Raw genomic sequence first — 7,500 nt, forward strand, 5'->3', positions numbered from 1 at the left:
GCCTTCCCATTTGAATTAAAATTAGACTTCTATCATAATAAACATTTTGGCTTGAGTCGGCCTTCACATTTGAATAAAGAATTTGACCTATATCACAATCAACATTTTGACTTGAGCCAGCCTTCTCATTCAAATAGGTTCTACCTTTATCACAATAAACATCTAGACTTGAGCCAGCCTTTGCATTCAAATAGAAAATTCTACCTTTATCACAATAAAAATTTTGACTTGAGCCAAACTTTGCATTCGAATAGAAAATTCTACCTTTGTCACAATAAACATTTTGACTTGAGCCAGCTTTCACATTCAAATAGAAAATTCTACCTTTATCACGAAAAAACATTTTGACTTGAGCCAACCTTTGCATTCAAATAGAAAATTCTACCTTTATCACAATAAACATTTTGACTTAAGCCAACCTATGCATTCAAATAGAAAATTTTACCTTCATCACAATAAACATTTTGACTTGAGGAAGCTTTTGCATTCAAATAGAAAATTCTACCTTTATCACGAAAAAACATTTTGACTTGAGCCAGCCTGTGCATTTAAATAGAAAATTCTACCTTTATTACAATAAACATTTTGACTTGAGCCACCCTTTGCATTCAAGTAGAGAATTCTACCTTTATCACAATAAACATTTCGACTTGAGCCAGCCTGTGCATTCAATTAGAAAATTCGACCTTTATCACAATAAACATTTTGACTTGAGCCAGCCTTTGCATTCGAATAGAAATTCTACCTTCATCGCAATAAACATTTTGACTTGCGCCACCTTTCACATTCAAATAGAGTATTCTAACTTTATCACAATAAACATTTTGACTTGAGCCACCCTTTGCATTCAAATAAAATATTTTTACCTTCATCACAATAAACATTTTGACTTGAGCCAGCCTTTGCATTCAAATAGAAAATTCTACCTTTATCACAATAAACATTTTGACTTGGGCCAGCCTGTGCATTTAAATAGAAAATTCTACCTTTATCACAATAAACATTTTGTCTTGAGCCAACCTTTGCATTCAAATAGAAAATTCTACCTTTATCACAATAAACATTTTGACTTGAGCCAGCCTTTCCATTCAAATAGAAAATTCGACCTTTATCACAATAAACCTTTTGACTTGAGCCAGCCTGTGTATTCAAATAGAAAATTCTACGTTTATCACAATAAACATTTTGACTTGAGCCACCCTTTGCATTCAAATAGAAAATTCTACCATTATCACAATAAACATTTTGACTTGAGCCAGCCTTTGCATTCAAAGAGAAAATTTCACCTTTATCACTATAAACATTTTGATTTGAGCCACCCTTTTCATTCAAATAGAAAATTCTACCTTTATCACAATAAACATTTTGACTTGAGCCACCCTTTGCATTCAAATAGAAAATTCTACCATTATCACAATAAACATTTTGACTTGAGCCAGCCTTTGCATTCAAAGAGAAAATTTCACCTTTATCACTATAAAAATTTTGATTTGAGCCACCCTTTGCATTTAAATAGAAAATTCTACCTTTATCACAATAAACATTTTGACTTGAGCCAACCTTTGCATTCAAATAGAAAATTCTACCTTTATCACAATGAACATTTTGACTTGAGCCAACCTTTGCATCCAAATAGAAAATTCTACCTTTATCACAATGAACATTTTGACTTGAGCCAACCTTTGCATTCAAATAGAAAATTCTACCTTTATCAAACTAAACGTTTTGACTTGAGCCAACCTTTGCATTCAAATAGAAAATTCTAACTTTATCACAATAAACATTTTGATTTGAGCCAACCTTTGCACTCAAATAGAAAATTCTACCTTTATCACAATGAACATTTTGACTTGAGCCAACCTTTGCATTCAAATAGAAAATTCTACCTTTATCAAACTAAACGTTTTGACTTGAGCCAACCTTTGCATTCAAATAGAAAATTCTACCTTTATCACAATGAACATTTTGACTTGAGCCAACCTTTGCATTCAAATAGAAAATTCTACCTTTATCAAACTAAACGTTTTGACTTGAGCCAACCTTTGCATTCAAATAGAAAATTCTACCTTTATCACAATGAACATTTTGACTTGAGCCAACCTTTGCATTCAAATAGAAAATTCTACCTTTATCACAATAAACGTTTTGACTTGAGCCAACCTTTGCATTCAAATAGAAAATTCTACCTTTATCAAACTAAACGTTTTGACTTGAGCCAACCTTTGCATTCAAATAGAAAATTCTACCTTTATCACAATAAACATTTTGACTTGAGCCAACCTTTGCATTCAAATAGAAAATTCTACCTTTATCACAATAAACGTTTTGACTTGAGCCAACCTTTGCATTCAAATAGTAAATTCTACCATTATCACAATAAACATTTTGACTTGAGCCAACCTTTGCATTCAAATAGAAAATTCTACCTTTATCACAATAAACATTTTGACTTGAGCCAACATTTGCATTCAAATAGAGAATTCTACTTTTATTACAATAAACATTTTGACTTGAGCCAGCCTTTGCTTTCAAATAGAAAATTCTACCTTTATCACAATAAACATTTTGACTTGAGCCAACCTTTGCATTCAAATAGAAAATTCTACCTTTATCACAATAAACATTTTGACTTGAGCCAACCTTTGCATTCAAATAGAGAATTCTACCATTATCACAATAAACATTTTGACTTGAGCCAACCTTTGCATTCAAATAGAGAATTCTACTTTTATTACAATAAACATTTTGACTTGAGCCAGCCTTTGCTTTCAAATAGAAAATTCTACTTTTATTACAATAAACATTTTGACTTGAGCCAACCTTTGCATTCAAATAGAGAATTCTACCATTATCACAATAAACATTTTGACTTGAGCCAACCTTTGCATTCAAATAGAGAATTCTACCATTATCACAATAAACATTTTGACTTGAGCCAACCTTTGCATTCAAATAGAGAATTCTACTTTTATTACAATAAACATTTTGACTTGAGCCAACCTTTGCATTCAAATAGAAAATTCTACCTTTATCACAATAAACATTTTGACTTGAGCCAACCTTTGCATTCAAATAGAGAATTCTACCATTATCACAATAAACATTTTGACTTGAGCCAACCTTTGCATTCAAATAGAGAATTCTACTTTTATTACAATAAACATTTTGACTTGAGCCAACCTTTGCATTCAAATAGAAAATTCTACCTTTATCACAATAAACATTTTGACTTGAGCCAACCTTTGCATTCAAATAGAGAATTCTACCATTATCACAATAAACATTTTGACTTGAGCCAACCTTTGCATTCAAATAGAGAATTCTACCATTATCACAATAAACATTTTGACTTGAGCCAACCTTTGCATTCAAATAGAAAATTCTACCTTTATCACAATAAACATTTTGACTTGAGCCAACCTTTGCATTCAAATAGAGAATTCTACCTTTATCACAATAAACATTTTACCTGAGCTACCTTTGCATTCAAATAGAGAATTCTACCATTATCACAATAAACATTTTGACTTGAGCCAACCTTTGCATTCAAATAGAGAATTCTACCATTATCACAATAAACATTTTGACTTGAGCCAACCTTTGCATTCAAATAGAGAATTCTACCATTATCACAATAAACATTTTGACTTGAGCCAACCTTTGCATTCAAATAGAGAATTCTACCATTATCACAATAAACATTTTGACTTGAGCCAACCTTTGCATTCAAATAGAAAATTCTACCTTTATCACAATAAACATTTTGACTTGAGCCAACCTTTGCATTCAAATAGAGAATTCTACCATTATCACAATAAACATTTTGACTTGAGCCAACCTTTGCATTCAAATAGAGAATTCTACTTTTATTACAATAAACATTTTGACTTGAGCCAGCCTTTGCATTCAAATAGAAAATTCTACTTTTATTACAATAAACATTTTGACTTGAGCCAACCTTTGCATTCAAATAGAGAATTCTACCATTATCACAATAAACATTTTGACTTGAGCCAACCTTTGCATTCAAATAGAGAATTCTACCATTATCACAATAAACATTTTGACTTGAGCCAACCTTTGCATTCAAATAGAAAATTCTACCTTTATCACAATAAACATTTTGACTTGAGCCAACCTTTGCATTCAAATAGAGAATTCTACCATTATCACAATAAACATTTTGACTTGAGCCAACCTTTGCATTCAAATAGAGAATTCTACTTTTATTACAATAAACATTTTGACTTGAGCCAGCCTTTGCTTTCAAATAGAAAATTCTACTTTTATTACAATAAACATTTTGACTTGAGCCAACCTTTGCATTCAAATAGAGAATTCTACCATTATCACAATAAACATTTTGACTTGAGCCAACCTTTGCATTCAAATAGAAAATTCTACCTTTATCACAATAAACATTTTGACTTGAGCCAACCTTTGCATTCAAATAGAGAATTCTACCATTATCACAATAAACATTTTGACTTGAGCCAACCTTTGCATTCAAATAGAAAATTCTACCTTTATCACAATAAACATTTTGACTTGAGCCAACCTTTGCATTCAAATAGAGAATTCTACTTTTATTACAATAAACATTTTGACTTGAGCCAGCCTTTGCTTTCAAATAGAAAATTCTACTTTTATTACAATAAACATTTTGACTTGAGCCAACCTTTGCATTCAAATAGAGAATTCTACTTTTATTACAATAAACATTTTGACTTGAGCCAACCTTTGCATTCAAATAGAAAATTCTACCTTTATCACAATAAACATTTTGACTTGAGCCAACCTTTGCATTCAAATAGAAAATTCTACCTTTATCACAATAAACATTTTGACTTGAGCCAACCTTTGCATTCAAATAGAGAATTCTACCTTTATCACAATAAACATTTTGACTTGAGCCAACCTTTGCATTCAAATAGAAATTTCTACCTTTATCACATTTTTACTTGAGACAGCCTTTGCAATCAAATTGAAAATCAATCTTTTTCACATTAAACATTTTGACTTGGGACAGCCTTTTCATTTAAACAGAAAATTCAACGTTCATCCCAAAAATATTTGGACTTAAGCCACCCTTCCCATTTAAATTGAAAATTCGACTGTTATTCCAATGAAAATTTTGACTTGAGCCAGCCTTCCCATTTAATCTGAAAATTAGACCTATAACCCAATAAACATTTTGACTTGAGCCAGCCTTCCCATTTAAACTGAAAATTCGACCTTTATCCCAATAAACATTTTTACTCGAGCCAGCCTTCGCATTCAAGTTGAGAATTCGACCTTTATCACAATGAACATTTTGACTTGAGCCAGCCTATGCATCTAAAGCGAAAATTTTACCTTTATCAGGATAAAAGTTTTGACTTGAGCCATTCTTTCCATTTAAACAGAATTCGACCGTTATCCCAATAAACATTTTGCAAAAATAAAGATTTTAAGAATGTAGGCGAACTTAAAAAAAGAAGTACTTATTCTAATGGAACTTGTGTCATTAATAACATCTAAACCGTAGCTTACATATAAGATATTCACGAATATCTCTAATAAAGAAATTAGTGAGAACTTTTCATTGCGAGAGAGATATGTTTACGTTTCGTAACATATACTTGGATCCTTACAATTATGTAAAAGAAATAACTTATTCCTACCTGATTTAGAGAAAAAATACTTTCCCAAACAAGGACTTGTCACACAGAAAAACAGAAGCATCAACAACAAAATAACAAAACCTTTTTATAATAGAATTAATATTTCTCTGCTTGATATAGCAAAGAATCCCCACACTCACAGCTAAGCAACTGAATACATTGATGCTCGGTGACACAATGAAGACGATCATCTGAATACCACTAGCAAATTCTATTGGCCTTGACCACTAGAGCGATAAGATTATAGCAATAACAGTTTCGTAAGCGATAAAACGACCCAAGGTCTATCAGAAATGATAGACTGCGATTCCATTTACAAGTAAATCGGGGGAAGATTATGGTATAGATTTCATTGAGTGATTAGACAGATAACATAAGGACTGAAGGATATTCTATTATTATTATTATTATTATTATTATTATTATTATTATTATTATTATTATTATTATTATTTACTAAGCTACAGCCCCAGTTTGAAAAGCAAAATACTACAAGCCCTAAGGCTCCAACAGGGAAAACATCCCAATGAGGCAAGGAAATAGATAAACTATATAAGAGGAGTAATGAATAAAAAATATGAACAATTTTAGAGATCATTAACAATGTTAAAATACAGCTTTCATATACAAACGAAGAACAGAGACTTACGTTATCCTGTTTAACATAAAAACATTTACTGTAAGTTTGACCCTCTGAAGTTCCACCGATTCAACCATTAAGTTAGGAGGATCATATTATTATTATTATTATCATTATTATTATTATTATTATTATTATTATTATTATTATTATTATTATTATTATTATTATTATGCTAGACGTTTTATTCCAGCTATAACCAGGCTCTTAAATTTCTTGTAGTTTTTCCTTATTTTCTTTCCTCACTTGGCTATTTTCCCTAGTAATAATAATAATAATAATAATAATAATAATAATAATAATAATAATAATAATAATAATAATAATCATATTATTATTATTATTACTAGGGAAAATAGCCAAGTGAGGAAAGAAAATAAGGAAAACTACAAGAAGTTTAAGAGCCTGGTTACAGCTGGAATAAAACGTCTAGCATACTGTGTAGTGTTGAGCCTTATGATGAAGAAGGCAAGACTATTAGAATTAACTGCATACCTTACTACGTACAGGATGGTACAATCTGAAAAGATCTGAATGCAATGTAATGGTCGGAATCTCTAAAAATTTTATGGAACATGCATAAAAGCTAACTGAACGACGATGCCAGAGATTAATATCAAGATCATGAATAAGAAATTTAATAGACCGCAAGTATTTCTCCCCTGAATTAAGATGAGAGTCAGCAGCTGAAGACCAGACAGGGGAATATTATTCGAAACAAGATAGGGTGAAAGAGTTAATCTTATATGAATTTCTCAAAAATCCATTTTTGCGAAATTAAGGAAGAAACAGACCGAATATGTTTCTCAAAGGTAAATTTACAATAAAAAAAAAATAAAAAATAAAATTTCAAAGTTGTCTATAATTAAAGAAACATCATGAATGCAAAGATCTAGATGTTGAAGAGCTCGACCTATTTACAATCATACTTTGATTTTTGTTAGAGTTCAACTTAATACCCCACTATTAGCACCATGCATTAATTCTAACTAGATCTCTATTAAAGGATTCAGCAACCCCAGATATACAGTACATTCAGGAGATGGAACTGATGCAAAGAGAGTAGCATCATCTGCATATGTAACGAGATTGTTTTCTAGGCTAAACCTCATACTATATGTATATTGTTTTGAACAGTAAAGTTATCTTTATACTGCAAGTAAATGGGACGAATGGGAGATGGACATTATTAACCCT

General features: G+C 30.9%; 1 protein-coding gene across 2 annotated transcripts in view; it reads right to left on the reverse strand.

The window, feature by feature from the left end:
• LOC137624522 (UDP-glycosyltransferase UGT5-like) overlaps positions 1 to 5,831 on the reverse strand; it is a 14,721-nt gene extending 8,890 nt beyond the window's left edge. The window contains exon 1 of one of the 2 annotated variants that reach the window (XM_068355387.1): positions 5,745 to 5,831. The gene's annotated coding sequence lies outside the window, so the exon portion shown is untranslated. The remainder of the gene's footprint in view (positions 1 to 5,744) is intronic. The other variant, XM_068355386.1, reaches the window with a different exon arrangement.
• Positions 5,832 to 7,500: the final 1,669 nt, after the last annotated feature.

This window comes from Palaemon carinicauda, chromosome 31, assembly GCF_036898095.1.
Source record: "Palaemon carinicauda isolate YSFRI2023 chromosome 31, ASM3689809v2, whole genome shotgun sequence".
Taxonomy (NCBI): Eukaryota; Metazoa; Arthropoda; class Malacostraca; order Decapoda; family Palaemonidae; genus Palaemon; species Palaemon carinicauda.